This window comes from Anser anser (genome assembly GCF_964211835.1).
Source record: "Anser anser genome assembly, chromosome: 1".
Classification (NCBI taxonomy): domain Eukaryota; kingdom Metazoa; phylum Chordata; class Aves; order Anseriformes; family Anatidae; genus Anser; species Anser anser.
Window position 1 is genome coordinate 159,203,450 of NC_139720.1, and position 17,421 is coordinate 159,220,870.

Below are 17,421 nucleotides of genomic sequence, written 5' to 3' on the forward strand. Positions count from 1 at the left end.
GACTTGTACATGATGATTGCCCCACTGAAACAACCAATCATGTATTCCATTTGGAGGAAAACTGTTTCATTTTATTTTCCACCATTGCAGTATATGTCCCAGTTCATCATATCTCATTAAAAAGGTCTGTGCTGGTATATACATTGTTATTTCAAACAATTACAAGCCTTTACATCTAGTATACAGTTTAACAATTCCCTTCTCAACACTAGTATCATGATTCTTAAAAAATAAAATAAAATAAAAAATTACTATGTATAATCAATTTAAATAACAATTTTTAGAATAATAAACAGGCAATATTCTGAATACAAATATATTTAGGACACGTGCTCCCCCACTTTTTTTTTTCTTTTTTGAATGAAATCTAGGCAATCCCCCTCACGTGCCTGCGTTTGCCAAGTTTTGTACAGAGGTTTTCCCCTGTGGAACTGGTACTATTTTATCTCTAATCTAAATCATTGTACTGGCAATTCACCCTCCTCCCTTTTGCTCTCATACTGCCCCCCAACATACACAATTCTCTATGGTGAGGCTATGTCCAAAATCAGCAGGGAGTGAAATTGTGTAACAACAAATTTACAGAAATTTGTTTCTGTAAAAACAAAGGACTCTATATCTTCAAGACTTGTATTTGGAGAGGAGAGAATGTTTCCAATTAGATCTACTCTAATCCCAAGGGACTGAATGTTCATTAGTAGTTAGGTTGTGTTAGGTGCAATCTTCAGTCATATCTTTCAATTGAGTTTCTTCAGAAAGGAATCCAATTTATTTGCCTAAAACCACTCCACAACATGAACTGAAGTGCAGCAACTAGGAATGAATGAGAGATTTCCTTCAAAAGTACACTCCTGATCCAAATTAAAATGCTACTCTAGATGCATCCGTATCTGCTTCTTCACACAGAAAGCAGGTCAGTAACATGTCCTTAAATCAGGAGGAAATAATTCCCCTCCAGTTCCTGCTCATCTACTTCAAATTTAAAATGGGTGGATTTTTTTTTCTCCTCTTTTTCTCCTTTCTCTCCTGTCTCTTAGCTGTTGACTGTTTAATTTTTCAACTGCATCCTACTATACAAATGTGTATATCAAACATTAATAAAACTGTCCGTACTTTACACAGCTGAGATTATAAATATACAGGGGAAAAACAAAATCAAAACATTAAGCCCAAATCCCAAAATGCTAACCCACAATTACAATCTTAAAAACAAGAAGAAAAAATGCCTGAAAGCTGAATAAGGAGGTAAGTAGTTCTAGCAACTAAAAAATAAACAAAATGATTGGCTTTACAAAAATACTGGAATCTATGACCAAGGTGAGATAAGCAATTTCAGAATGTGAGTTTATTACCTTTCCTAAATTACACTCAGGACACTCAAGTTGCATCCAAGAAAATAAATTAATAAACAAACAAAAACCCACAACACAGCAAAACAAACAAATAATCACAAAAGACATGGCAACATATGGTCCTTTATAGGCCTGAAAAGCGAAGTGAATCCATTAAGATGCCACCAAGATGTTTAGAGAACTTGACATATGAAGAAAGGCTGAACGAACTGTTTGTTCAGTTTAGGAAAGACCTGTCTCAGGGGGGATCTCATCTCAGACTTTAGTTTCTAAAATGTAGGTACAAGAAAAGAAGGGGACACTATTTTTCCAAGGATGCGAAGACAGAGCAAGAGTTAACAGGCACAAGATGCTTACAGGAAATGTTACTTGTCTATAAGAAAACATTATTCACTGTGCAAAGAATTGAACACTAGAATAGGTTGCCCAGACAAGTGGTGAAATCTCTTGTCACTGAAAATATTCAAGAGTCAACTTGACAAAGTCAAGCCTATGGCCCTGCCTTGAATTGAAAGTTGATCTCCAGAGGTCCCTTCCTCACCCAGGTTTTCCTGTGATTCTATGACCTGAGTAATAAAAAATGCCTACATACAAGTGGAAAAAAAAATTAAAAAATCCCCTTTGGAATCCCGAACTGTTGCAATTTGTGCATGCTTTTACTTTAAAAGTAAAAAGCAGTCTGCATTTTTTGGGACATAAAACAAACAACATATATTTAGGCATAAGGGCTACATGAGACACTGAAGGCAGAATCAGCCTTGCCCTCCGCTCCTCTCTCCGAACAAAGACATTGGGGGAATAACGTGAAAGATTGAAATACTGGTCATTTAGTAACAGACTAGAGAATGGGCCTGCCTTTCAGCTACAAATATATGAGGGACAATTTGAAAAGAGTTTGAATTTCTGTTGCTTTCAGAATTTCTAAAGAAAGAAAAACACTCTGAGATAGTGTTTTGTAACTTGGCTTTGGTCATGGCAATGGCCTACTGCAGACTTCCAAAGTAAAGAAGATTCAGCCATCATCTTATTTCATTTGTGTTTGGTCTGTTCTGGAAACCTGTGGACTCATGGACCAGGGCAGAATGATGGCTGCTCAGGAATTGCTTCTGATACAGAAGCTACTGGTCACAGTCTTCCATATTTGTTCCTTAGAGTGACCAGTGTCCTTGCTTTTGTCTTTTTTTTGTTTTCTTTTTTCCTTTTTTTTTTCCCTGTAGGTCGATTCAACTTTATCTTGTGTCTTCCTTCCTTTAAATACTTCAAGTATTTCCTCATGATATACTACTTAAATACTGGTGGTTGCCAACACTTGCCTAACTAGCTTTGTATAGCTTTCCAAACACTCAGTGAAGTGAGTACAGAATGAGTCAGATGATTCAGTAATATAAACTGGAAACCTATTTTGTATTGCTTTTTCCTCCAAGCTGTGAACTGGTTGTTTAAACATAGCTAAGGCCAAATGAAATCACCACTCAGCATCTGCGTTAGAAGAGATTTTAACAGCACATGGCATAACTGGAAAAAAAAGAAAATCTTGAAACTAATGTGATCTTTTTGTAGAATTCAAAACCCTGCTACAAATTACAGCTCTGATCCATTGCCATATTAATCACTTTTTAATATTAATATAAATGGATCTACACTGTTGAATTAGGATGTTGTATGTCATATAACACACTGGTCAAAACTGAGAAATATGTAGAGAATACAAGTAAACCCTGGAGGTTTTCTCCTTAAGATGCTGTGCTATTACTAGTTCACCTTATAAATCTGAATTAAAGCTGAATTAAAGCTACTGAAAACAACAAAAGCAAGTACAAGTACTGTATTTACTGAAGGCCACCCAGAGTTTTTACCCTGCATAATAAAGGCAGCCTCCATCTGAGTAACGAAGCTTCTTTCTGCAGCAACTAGAATTTACAGTCTTCTCCACTGGGTGGCAACCTAGGATCCAGCAACAGAATGAACAGCTTTCTCCAGAGGACCACCAAAACCAGAAATCCACCGCTGCGAAGGTTTACCTAAAGCTTTTGCTTCTGTTGCTGTTGCAGTTTCCATGCTATGAACATGAGAAAAAAATGAAACCTCGAACAATGGTGAATGATTACGGCCTCATCAGGGTGAGGTTCAAATAAGTACTAAAATAGCCCTAAAAAAATCCCATTTTGTGTTTAACTGTTTTTCTGTGATTTGTCTTAATAGTATTACGAAATATGAACTACAGTTGCCATTAGAAGTACTTGAAAGTAATGCTGATTTCTGGTAAGCATTTTGTCACATACATCATGAGTACAGTTCTGCAAGTTCTTTTAGAAAATAAATAATTTTAGTAGTCGCTTGAATTTGTAGTAGGAAAATGTAAGATGCAAATGGTGGGGTGGGGAACAACAGATCTTAAGTCTCTGATTTGTTTAAACTGCAGAATGCAATTTCTCTCTCAAAAAATGAGAGGAGGAGCCAGATTAGAGACAGAGGAGGAAAAAAAAATCACACAGGCATCTTTTTTCCAGAAATATAACAGGAAATTATATATAACTTTAAGCTCTTTGTACTATAAAAAATTAAGAGAAAAAATGTTTCTACAGTGAGGAAGCCTCTAGGAGTTGAAAACATTTCTACTATAACCTCTGGATCTCAATTCCCAATTCTGAGCAATTGCTGAAAAGCAGGACATTGCATAGCCGTGATAGCAAGGATGGCCTTGATCATTAGATTAAATTGTTTTATATTCGAGTGCCCATCAATAACCTTTTTTTTTTTTTTTCTTTTTGCAAGATGAGAATGGTTCACTGCAGTATCATGGACAAGAAGTTAGAATAATTCTTGAAGACATATCTCCACTCAGCAAGCTTCAGTCTAGTAGCAGCAACCACTGTCTAAAGTTAGCCAGCAAGAACTTGTTAAAAACATAATACTACACTTTCTCCCTCTTCTTCCTTTGGTATTGTCTCCTGGTTTATGGCAACTTATAGAATGCAGAATTAAATCATAATTTCATCAATAGTCATTGATGAATTCTTCCATTAACTTGTCTAGCCTTTCTTTGAACCCAGTACACTTTTTGTTTCCACACTATCTCAGCACAATGATTCTGTGATTTAACTATATGCTCTGTGAATAAATATCTTTATTTTTAAGTTAGCTGGACAGAAATCATTTATTGTTGGCAACTGTGAGGAACTATTGCCTATTCACCTTTTCGGCAGTTTATAAACTGGAAATCTGTTTTGGAGTTAAGATCTCCAAATCCTCCAGGAAAGTGATCTCATTTAAACAGAGCCATAGTGTCTCAGAAGAACCTATAATTGTCACTATTCTCTTGGTGTCCTTGTGTGGTGTTTTTTACGTTGTTGTTTAGTTTGTTTTGTTTTGGGGGCGGGGGTTCAGTGGGCAGCAGGGAGGTGGAAAATGTCTCAAAATAATAGGAACACTAATTTTAACATGGCATAACATTATAGCTTTTAATGTGGATTTGTCAAGGGTTATTTTCATTGTGACTATTTTGGTGCTGGATTTTTGTTTGTTTGGAAACAAAATTTTCCAGCAGAAAGTTGTTTCTGACCTTATCAAGATATAATCTGTTTGATCTGAAGAGAAAAATTAAGGTAAAGGCAGAAAAATATATATTTTTAAGTTTACTAAATGTAAAGTTTTATAGAATAGCAATGATATTTAGAGACAGATTTGGGTAATAAATATATCATGCCTTACTGGAATTTTAGCTTTCCAGGTGCTTCTCTGTTCCCTTCAACTACAAGCCAACCTCAAGACTTTTAGCGTAATTTGCCATAGCTGGAACCTACATTTGACAATGCCAGTCCGCAGGCTTATCTTCCCCAAATGGAAGCTGACTTCAGGGTGAAATTTCTACTTTTGTCTAATCATCTCAACAGATTTCAGTTGAGGATTTCATTTATCTCCCAAGTTAATCTCCCCACAATTAATTCAACTGCGGAATTTATCTAAGTTCACATGTCTCCTGAAAAGCAGAGACATGTCTCTCCCCAGTAGAGTGAATTTAGCTATGTTCAACACGTTCGTGACATAAATAAATAAATAAATAAATAAATCTGACTACAGTATGCATGTGTACCTCTTCATTGCAGACTGACAGGTGAAGTTGCATTACTCCCAGATACACAAAAGTTTAAATGCACAAGCTCAGGACAATGTTATATGCACATAAAAAATGAGAAAAATGAATGTGGTGCTTAGTTACGCTGCGTATTTATCAGATGAGACTTCCTAAGACATGAATTGTCCTGTCCCTCGAGAAAGAATTTGTTCCTGCCCTATGAAATGATAATCTTGCTTATGCAGAACAATACTAACTGCTAACTTTTCTATACTCAAGGTCTATTTCCTGTTTATGTCAATTCTAATCCCAAACAGTTTAAAATTTGATGAAAGTATTAGAGAAAACTGCTCATTTGAACAACAAGTGCAGGATCTTTTTTACATATGGCTCCTCTTCATGTCTTCCACTCTAATTTGTGTACACAGCTGAGACAAGAGTTTTTCCAGTCATGAGCATCTGTTTGACTCATAGTATGTGCTCTGTCTATCTCTGTGAACTGTTCCAATGGCAATGCTGAAGCATCTGCCACAGTGGCTCTTTCTCTACAGTGGAGTTCAAATCTCCTGTGGAGGAATTTGAAAGAAGGATGTAGGGAAAAGCAATTCATTGAGCTTCTGCTGATGTTCACAAAACTTGTTTTTCTTTTACCTTCAGTGGTCATCTTCTGATGACTGAGTATGGTGCACAGTGTTACACCTTTAACTACAGCTCCCTGAGGCCCAGGGTATAAGCAGCCCATTTCTGTAGTCTCTTTCTGAGAGTCATGACGCATGTTTGTAATTCTTTCTGCTTGTCCTTTTACGGTGCAAACCTTTTTCCATCTGACTTGCATCTCCTTGAGGGCATGATTCAGATCACCTAAGCCATGTAGCTCTTCTGCACTGATCATCTTGGCTCACTCCCGGTGATTACAATGGATAGAAACAGGCAGTCCACAAGCACTAAGCAGGACGTGGCACACTCCATTGACTATACAGACTCAAGGAGTCCAGATAAGACACCTCAGTTTTGCATAGCTTAAAATGTCACTTGAATTTCATTCCCAAAACAAAGTCTTCCCTGTATACTCAAATATGGCATTATAAAGATAAGAAACCAAAAGAATCAACTGTATTGACTGAAGCATGAGCTGAATTTTTTTTTTAATCTTTCACAAGTGTCTAAGCAACTTCTCGTTGTTCTACCAAATTTTTTTATTCCTCAAATATATTCCCCTTTACTAAGAAATTAAAAGTAGAGAAGAGGTGGCACAGGCTACCTATCAACTCTTGAAATGGCTAGGAAAAAATTCTCATTTGAAACACTAATTCTCTAGATATAAAAATATGGGTTCGAAGTTAAATGAGTACTGCCAAGATCTCTAAGTACAGTCTGTGCTGTCAAAAGGCTGAAGGGCAGTACTCCAGAATGAGCTTTCGTTGGTTTGGATCATAGTCAAATCTTTCCTGAGCTAGATATGCATGAAATCAAGAGCCAGTTGCCCTGATCTTAGAATTGCTGTTCAAGGAACTGAGGAAAATATAGTGATAATCTGCAAATATAAAAGACCTTTGCTCAAAAAATAACCGTAATGATTTATTCGTTCTTTCTCCATTAGCTGCTCTTCAGAACTCTTGTACGGTTCAGTACTGCTCTTCTACCATATGGTACCACCACCTGTTAACTGACCACATCTATAATACTTCTGAATGGAAAATGAAACATCCTTATATCAAAAGATTTTGTTTGATTTTTTAATTAGTTTTAATTACTTCAAACAGCTTCTCTGCAAGAATTCCAGGATGCACTAATAATATACTATTCTTCTCTAAGTAGAATATAGTGTGCTGCTTTGATGTTTGAACTGAAAGCAATAATCTTAGGTATCTGCCATGATATCTTTGTAGCTTCCAGAAGTATTTCACTAAACAAAAAAAAAATGCAGTTTTATTAGACTGCAACATAGGATAGGCTTATTACTTCCTCTGTTACTGCTGTCCTTATTTGTGATTCAGAGAAGATTTTAAAGACATCAGGATATGAAAGTGAGACATATTAATAGGAGGATGAGTAGAAACATACTTGCATACAGGAACATAAGCTTCCCTCAAATATTGTTTTCATCATATTTCATAAAAGGACATGAACATACCAACTTTCATAACACTGTATTAGAACTGGAAATTTAAGACCTGAGTTCTAGATGCTATAACCTCTCCTACAGAGAAAATCATAGATTGTCTATGATAAAACAGGCTTAGGAAATATAGGGAAAGTGAAAGGACATTTCTATATTCTTTCCAAAACCACTCTAAGTCTCTCCAGATCCATTACTAATTTTATTTAACCTTTACAAACAAACAACTTCAAAAAATTATGCAAAACATAGAATTGTATACCTTATTCAAGAATATGTTTCATCTTCGACCAAAGTTACTGAGAAAGAGCTAGTGTTGCTTGGTCCTGCACACTTTTATCCCAAAGTTATCTTCATATATCAATTTAACCAGAAGACCAGTACTATCAGAAGCTGATCAGCACTGCTATATATTACTTTTAGAATATAGATCAAATCTATTTTGGTAAAATAGCTCAAAGACTTAAGCATAATGGGTTTGGATCAACCTCCCAGGTTTAACACCCAGTGTTTAGGGTATTTTGGTTTTTCATCTCAGTGTAGATATATTGTATTGTTGCTGAAAAACATCTAAGATTCTAGATGTTTTAGACTTAGATAATATAAATTCTACCACTACCTTTAGACATCTACACTGATGCCCTTCATAGCCAATGGAGAGAAACATGACCTTCTAGGAATTTCTATCCAACTACTTAAAGACTGAATGAATTGAGTCCTGCAAAGGCCCACATATTTCTTTACTGAGAAAGGCCAAAAGGCCAATTCAGGTATGCATTTCTTCACACGCACCTGGAATAGAAGAGATGAAGAATACCAAAAATTTCAAGAGTACAAGCTCTTACCAACATAAGACGTTAATGTTGCCAAAGCATGTGTTTAAAAACTAACGTGACAGAGACCAACCCTCAGATTCCTTTGGCAGATACTTATTAGGAAGAGCAGTATTACACAGCAGGATGCTATAGCACAATTCCTCCTCCTACAGGCATATTTTTTTCTTAAATATACATGAGTCCTAACAGTCTGATGGAAGGGCTTGCTGGCACTTATGTCTTTTACAAGCCATGCAGCAAAGGTGTCTCTTTTACTTAGGAAAGATTAAACTCAAAACATCACTTAGAATATATTAAAGATGCAAATGCATTAAATGGACTAGCAAAACATCATTACATTTCTGTGTAAGAGACTACACCTTCATAATAAAAATTCTTTCTGAATCAAAGTGTCTTCAATTTGGTTTTGTCACTCAATGAACTAAGCCAAAAATGAGTTAACATCACTGATTTCTAAATTCACAGCCTTCATTAATTCAGCATAATTTTCCCCGAGTGCCCGCATTTGGACAAGTGCTGAAGTTAGACCTTGAGAATGCAATGTTAGAACAGCAACAGCTACAACAAAATGGTTACTTTAATGAATACAGGCCGACCTGTGCTTCTCATCATAAAATCCTAAAGGAATACAAGAAGCTGAGCTGCTAAGGTAGGTAAGAAATCGTAACTTTTATTAAAGAGACCAGACAACCCTGTATTTTTGAAGTAGATGCTCGTGGACTCACAGTTGTGAATGGCATATTAGTTTTACTTCATTAAAGAGAAAATAATGATTCTTTTAACTACAAAAGCAGCAAGAATAATTTGATACAATTGGAAAGAATAATACTAATTTACAGAATAAATAAAGTGAACTGTCATTCTTTGAATGCATTAATAAAATTACAATAATACCAGTTTATCAACTGTATTACATAAATGACATTAATGAAATGAGACTTTACACATAATAATTTACAGAATACCCACCAAAATAGGGCTACAAAGCAAAATTGCTCTTATATACCAATCTAAGAGCTGAGAACAGCTTACTGCAAATTTCACAATTAGACATATAGAAAAAATCAGTGGTTTTCTCATATGACTCCTGACCAATCTCCAGATTTCTAAAATCAATCCTGATTTAGGATAACAGAAGTAACTAAGCCTGCTGTGGAGATGTAATAAATAAGTAAAATAAAATAAACAGCAGAATCTTAAGTTTCACTAGTATAGATCCAGTCAGTACAAGATGCTCATTGAAAATCTGACCTACAACTCTGTCAAGAGGAAAGTCGTTAGCTAACGAAACATACCTTTACAAAGGTGGGAGGGAAAACCTGCAAATGCTGAAGTCCTGAACACTTGCGCAGTCATAAGTACTCAAAAGGTTTCTGCCTGGACTAGTAAACCTGCAGTGTTTATTCAGGACTGCTGTGAACACTACAGTGAAAAGAGGACCCCTGAGAAGATTTTTCACAACCCAAAATATTGTTTAAATAATTCAGTGAGAACTATTGAATTACATTGCCATGGCTAGAAATGATAAATAATTTGCATTTAAAAATATAAAATGCTTCAGAACATCACTGTGCAAGGGATCTTATTGTAAAATATCACTAAATATATTACTTGAAAGGTATTGTGTATATAAAAGTTTAATCCAATTAGATTGTATTTCATTTATACGAACTTCAGTGAGGCACAAATACACAAATCTTCTGTCAAGTATAATCAGCTATGATTCATATTTATTTTATGTTAGGCTTACTTTTGAACTATGCAGCATGAGTTTTCATTGGTAATAATGTCAAACCTTACTAAACAAAAAAACAGATGACAGATTTTTTGCCTCCATTGTTGCATTTCACAAACTATGGTAAAGTGGCCCTGAACTCCCTAGAAAAACTTTTAATAGTCAACAGACCTCTAATGCTAAATTCTGGAGTAAATCTGTGGGTTTTTGTTTGTTTGTTTGTTTGCTTTATGGCTGTGTAAAATGAAAGAACAAAACACTCCAGAATGAAGGTATTATAGTGCCAGAATTCAAACTCTTAGAATACCCTCGGTCACTGTTCTTTCTCTTGTCTATCTTTCAGACTTTATATATGCTAGCAGTTATTCAACACAGTTCAGATCATGCTTTTCAGTTTAAAAGACAATACATTTTGAAAGTTATTGCCAACTTATTAAAAATAAATTCACCCAGCATTAGAACCCTTTCGTTATAACTTCTGCTGTGCATGACAAATGACAAAAAGTACAGAAAACTATGCATTTGCTCAAGTAAACAGAAGGATAACCAGATCATTTATTTACAGGTAATCAAATGCAATACATATTTTTCTGCTTTTAAATAATTAAATAAATTCTATTCTGAAATGTCATGAGACTTATCTAAGTATATACTGAAAACTGACATTACTATTATTAAAGCAGGAATGATTTATTGTGTGTGTATACTTCCTGACAAAATAGAGAACAAGGCCCACAGTTAATGTAAAACAAAGGAATTATATACCATTTCAGTTTTCACCTAATATCAAACTTGGATCTCCTAAGAACAACTGACAAAGAATGTTCAAAACTGTTCAGAATTTCAGCTTTTACATAAACTACATAGTTTTTATACAATCTATTATCAAACCAGTATTTTTCTTTCTTCTGTTTTTTGCCTTTCTCTGGAATAGTTCAGATTATGTCCTCCCCTATAATTCCTAAATTCATTAAGATAATGTAAAAATAATATTTCAAGTTTCTCAAAAAAAAAAAAAGACAAGAAAAAGTTACTTCCAGAAAACCAGCAACTAGACAAATATCGTTATTTTATTATTGAATTACACGTTGATGACAAAAATATAAATGTCTTTTGTTTTCTGTGATGACACAGAAAAAAATGTCATAAGACCCTCTCATTCTCACAACCAAAATAGGATCAATATTAACTTAATGGTGTTTCTTTTTGGGGGTGTGGGTGGGAGTGGTAAAACTAATGGCATTGCTGATTAGACATCGAATATAACCTGACACCAGCACTTTTCCAAATGCAAGTTTATAAATTGGAATGAAAAAATTCTCCTGAATTCAGGGAGGACCTTTGGAGCTACATATTCTTACAGGTTAGATGTCCTCATTCTTCATTATAGCTCAGGTGCCATATGCTGGTGACCTCTCTTCCAAGTATCCCTAAGGGGGCAGCAGCAGTTCAAAACAAAAATATTTCAGACTAAAAGCATTTGGATTTCTTTCAATGGGAGGTCAAAACAAAACTGTGAACAATTCTGATTCCAATTCCTAGTTTTGGAATGCTAGGCTTGTTTTGGAATGCTGTCGGTGCTAAGATTTCATGAGTTCATGAGAAGACTGAACATTCACTGTTCTGGGGCAGGCATTGCCAAATTTGCCAGTTGTGAAGAAACACAAATTTACAGTTGCTTTTCTCTAAGCATCTGTTGTTGGTCCTTGTTGACAATGGCATATTAGGCAAAGCAGTAAAAGCCACAGCTGGCTATTCTTACATTTCAATTTGCTCAGGCTTTTTTTTTTTTTTTGCATAGGTTGCAAGTGGTGCCTTCGATAGTAGTTTTACCTCTGCCTCATTAGGATGTGAGAGCTAGCTCAAATAGAAGAAAACTAAGAGGAATTCATTATATCTCTTTATATCACCATTTATCTGCTTTTGTTGGCTAAGAACTAATTTGGGATTGAACTCGTTTCAGAATATTTAAGAGTCTAAGGAGAACATTCCTTCCCCAGCATAAGAGCTGTGCTAAACCTAAACATTTCTTTGATGATAGATGCTTATTATAATCATTTTCTAACAGCTTGCTCAGCAATTAAAATCAATCAGGCTGTTTAATTCTTCTTAATTTGGATACTTTTGATATGTGTTTCATATGAAACTCTTCCTTCCAAACTTGATTAGCTGTTTTTAATAATCCCTATTACTTTTGAGTCCTTCAACATGCATAATTTTACTATTTCCTTCCCTCACATCTATTTCTGTTTCAGTGGAATCACTGGTCTCAGGATGTAAAGTCTACATTCAGCTCTCCTCTGTGGACTTTTAATTCATCCCTGTTCACGTTCTAGCCATGTGCCCTGGACAACCAAAAATGTATAAAAGTCAGTTAAACCACCTCATGAATGAGAAGAAATCTGGTAAAAGGGCTGGAAGGCAGGTCCTGTGAGGAGAGGCTGAGGACACTTGGGTTGTCTACTCTGGAGAAAAAGCTAAGAAGCAACCTCATTGTCCTCTACAACTTCCTGAGGAGGGGAAGCAGAGAGGGAGATGCCTGTCTCTTCTCTCTGGTAAATGATGTCAGGACATGCAGGAATGGCAAAAAGCTGTGCCAGGGGAGGTTCAGACCGAACATTAGGAAAAATTTCTGTACCATGAGGGTGGTGAAACACTGGAACAGGCTTCCTAGCAAGGTGGTTGATGTCCCATGCCCCATGCCTGTCTGTGTTTAAGAGGCATTTGGATAATATGTTGTAACTTTTGGTTAGCCCTGAAGTGGTCAGGCAGCTGGACTACGGGATCTTTGTAGGTCCCTTCCAACTGAATTCTCCTCTTCTCTTAAATGACATGAATACAGCAGTTTAGGGATTCTTATCTCAGTTTTGATGAAAGTGTGAACCTACACCATGTAACAGGCTACACTCAGAACAAGTTCTAGTTTCAGAGTTGAGGGCCAAATTGTTATGATATTATGGTTATTTAAAAAATATATATGTATTAAGCCAAAAAGGAAGCAGCTGAAGCATATGAAATGTAAACTGTTAGGAAAGCTTTCATTTAAATAATACCCTCTTTTCGATTTTTTGACCTTTTCCCATCCAGTCTTGATAATCTCTTAGGTGGTATGAAATATGGCAAAAGATACAAGATTTATCTGAGATATAGTATTACAGCTAGCTGTTAAAACCCTAAACTAAAAAATGCACAGAGGAGAAAGAAGAGAAGCAAAGATTTTTTTTTATTTTTTTTATTTTTTAACATACCCATCTTCTGTCTCCAGGGCTTATTGCTGCTTGCAGTTTTAAACACAGATACAGCAAACATTCTTAGTAATCTCTTCAGGTGCTGATACACATGCACCAGTATTATGTAGCCTATGGAAGGGCCAAAATTGCAGTCATCAACAGCTATGGTACACGATTTTTAAACAGAAAGCAAAACCAGAGATGAAGAATGTCAAAACAGATAAAATCCATTTACATTTAAGTAGTGTGAACAATACAGATTTTCCCCTCCTCTCCCTGAGTAGCCAGGAACACTGCACAGACAAATTCACTAAGTGTGTGTATGTGTGTGTGAGAGAGAGAGAGAGATGATGTCTGCCCACATCATTATTGCTTCTAAAATGTCACAGTATCCTAGGATCATGAGAACAGAAGTTGAGCAACACAAGATTTAGATAATTCTAGATTCAGAATCCGAAGGCTGAAGGAGCTCCTAAGAGGTTATCCAATTCACCTCGGTATCTCTAAGGAAAAATAGTTTTTTGATGCATTATTTCGCAGTGCCTTACTTTGCTTGTTCTTAAGCATGTTCCTGCAGGCAAATGCCAGACCTGAAACTACCAGTTTTTGTCGTTTATCATCCTCACCACTAGAAATCTCTCTCAAATATTTAATCATAATTTACATGTTACGTGTCCTAGCCATTATAGAAACAGATAATAGATACTTTTCTTCCCCATAGCAACAGCCTGCTTGCGCTCTGCTTTTTCTCCCATCGCTCTTTCTTTTCCAGGTTAAACAGATCCAGGTATTTCATGCCTCCTATGTAAACTGAGTTTCCTAGATTCTTGATTGCTCTCATAATGCTCCTGGGAATACTCTTCAAGTTTGCCACTATTTTCCTGAAAAACCTGTAACTGGGCTTATGCTGAATTTCATCAAGATGATTTTGAACCACTTGCCCTGTTTTTTGTATTTCTATTCATTTTGTCCCTTCTAAATTGGTTTGTCTGCACAGTGGTTAGGATCACTGCCTTCAGTCTATGTTCCCAAAGCCTGATATCTTCATTTCTCTTCAAAATATTCTCAAACACCATCACTTCCAATGCTGCTTGATTGCTAATGTAATCAATTAGCTGATTGATTCATTGATCCATTCCAACTGTCATTTTCCAGCACAATATGTGGAGCAGATTAGGAACCTTTCTTGCTCGAACAAATTCTCCTTGTGTTTAAATTTGCAGAATTTGTTTGTTTAAGTGTGTTGAAAGTGTTTCTGAGACATAGTTTGACCCAAGATAACCCAAGAGAATACTCCAGGCACCACACACTTGATCTGTGCTCCTGTCCTGAACTCGTGTTACATGTGCCTTGTTTTCATAGCAAGCACACGAAACTGCCTAAGTGTAAAAATAAGAGTGCCCTTTTTTCCATAGCTTAGCAGTTCAGTAGTAATAATAAGAAAAAAATAAACGATTTCAGGATGTGCACGATGGACTTTTTTCCCCTTCAGTTACAAAAGAACAAATAAAAAAAAGAAAAAAAAATGACAATAGGACATTTTGATTGAGTAACAAGGCAAAACGAATGGGAGGAATGGGACAGGTGAGAAAACAGTCATACAGCTACTGAAGCAGAAGAATATGCATCGTGATATAGTGTACAAGTAGAGGTGTTGAGTTGTGAAAACTAATCTACAGGTCTCAGCTCCAGCTGATAACCTAGAGTAACCCAGAGCGTTCCGCTCTTCTGGTTTTAATCAGCTCTCTCTACTTCTAAATATTATCTACATAGTACTGTTAGCTCTTTCAGTAAGTTAACATTAAAATTTAGAGACAAAGTCAATATAAAAATAATATATATTTTTATATAAAAATAAAATACCTTAGTAAGGAAATGTATAAGTTAAATTAAGATCAAGGAGGTCTTTCATTTAACATATGGAATTCTTGTCACCACCTATATCTTTAGGTTGAGCCACAAATAAATTGTGCTAATTAAATATTTTAATCAAATAAAATTACTTTTAAAAAACACTGTAGTCTAGAATTTAATGAGATGTTTCATTGATGTACAAGGACTGAAGCTTCTAATCATACTTCTTAAAATATAACAGTGTAATAATTGTAACAATGTAATAATATAATGACTAAAATATAATAGTACTGTATAGTAATATAGTTTTGAAAATATATAACATATTAATAGTAAGACCATATGTGTATAAAGATAAGAATACAAGAAACTTGCTCTTAGGAAATCTGTAATTACAAGATACTTCAAATTCTTACTGAAACATTTGGTAAGAATACTATAACTCATTTGGGGAAAAGCATGAAAATAAAAGCCAGGATGTAAAGTTGAAATTAAATCTGAAATACAGATATCTATGAAAGGATAATTCATCCTGAGAAGATTATTGACAAATTAGGGCAATGAGAGTATTAAGGGTCCACCCCTTATTGGGCCTTAGTGCTTGCAAAGCATTGGACTACCCAAGATGATAAACAAAAGCAGATCTGTAGCTGTTTGCTGAAAGGATATCTACGGTTTTCTTAGACATCACTAATCAATACATTACAGCTCCTACATAACCTATTTAGAGATGCCTGAATCATAAAATCATAGAATTATTTAGGTTGGAAAAGACCTTCAACATCACTGAGTCCAACCATCAAGCTGACTTACTGAGTACCATCACTAAACCATGTCTCAGTACCACATCCACGTTCTTAAATAGAATCATTGAATCACTAAGGTTGGAAAAGAGCTGCAAGATCATGTGGTCCAACCATCGCCCTACTACCAACGTCACCCACTAAACCATGTCCCTAAGCACCAGGGGACGGGGACTCCACCACTTCCCTGCGCAGCCTGTTCCAGTGCTTGACCACCCTCTCCTTTTCTGCTGGGCAGTTTTACAGTCATTCTTCCCCAAGCCCATACTGCTACATCAGGTTGTTGTGAACCAAGTGCAGCACCCAGCATTTAGCCTTGCTGATTGACTTTTGATTGGACTCAGCCCATTGACACAGCCTATCCAGATCCCTCTGCAGAGCTTTCATACCTTCAGTGGTCCTGCCTAACTCAGTATTGTCTGCAAACTTACTGAAGGTACATTTGATTCCCTCATCCAGATCACTGATAAAAATGTTAAGCAAAACTGGACCCAGTGCTGAGCCTTGGTGACTGGCTGTCAAGAGGATTGGACTCGGCTATGACTCCCAGCCATCCAGCCAGTTCTTCACCCAACAAACTGTACACCTGTCCATGCCAGGCGCAGCCAGTTTCTCCAAGAGAATATTGTGGCAACCAGTGTCCAACACTTTACTAAAATCCAGGTAGACAACATCAACAGCCTCATCTACTAAGCCTATAATCCTCTTCTCATATGAGGAGATAAGGTTAGGCAGGCAGGACCTGCTTTTCATAAACCCATGCTGAAGATGCAGACTGTCACTGCCTGATCTGATTAGTACCAGCTATCTCCCATTTTACTAACACACCTTTACAGCCTTTACCCACCTTCTTTGATACTACCTTATCTTGGTAATAAGAGCATGATCTTTACAAAACATAATTGCAATGAACCTCTTAATATTTTCATGTCACCACACAAAGTTCAGAGTAATGCTTGTTTTCTTGATGAGAGCAATAAAGCAAAAACACAGATATCATTTCTCTGAAAATCCATCTGACATTCACAAATGACAGTGTCTTGTAAGTTGTGAAACATATCGATTCCAGAGATATGCATCCAGGAGCCTAGCAGTTTATTTTTATCTTTTCTTTGCCATTGCTACTGAGTGATGTCTCCCAAGCTAGTGCATACATAAAACGATACATGTGTTTCACCTTTAAAACATTTTATCTCGGTGTCTTAACTTATAGTGCTCTCCTGAGACACCACATATATTAAGAGATTAGTTCATTCTTCAGAGCCAGAGAAAGTTTTAAGCAAACAGCTTATCTGATATCGCAAACTCTGTATTACAAGGAGCACTTTATAAAAATCATCCTTTAAAAGAAAAATCCATATTCATTTTTTCCAACTATATTTTGTAATTGCCAGTCCATCTTTTCCTAACCAGTGTA

General features: G+C 36.0%; 1 protein-coding gene across 42 annotated transcripts in view; it reads right to left on the bottom strand.

Moving 5' to 3' along the window:
* GPC5 (glypican 5) overlaps positions 1 to 17,421 on the bottom strand; it is a 778,624-nt gene that overhangs the window by 583,440 nt on the left and 177,763 nt on the right. The gene's annotated exons all lie outside the window — the stretch shown is intronic.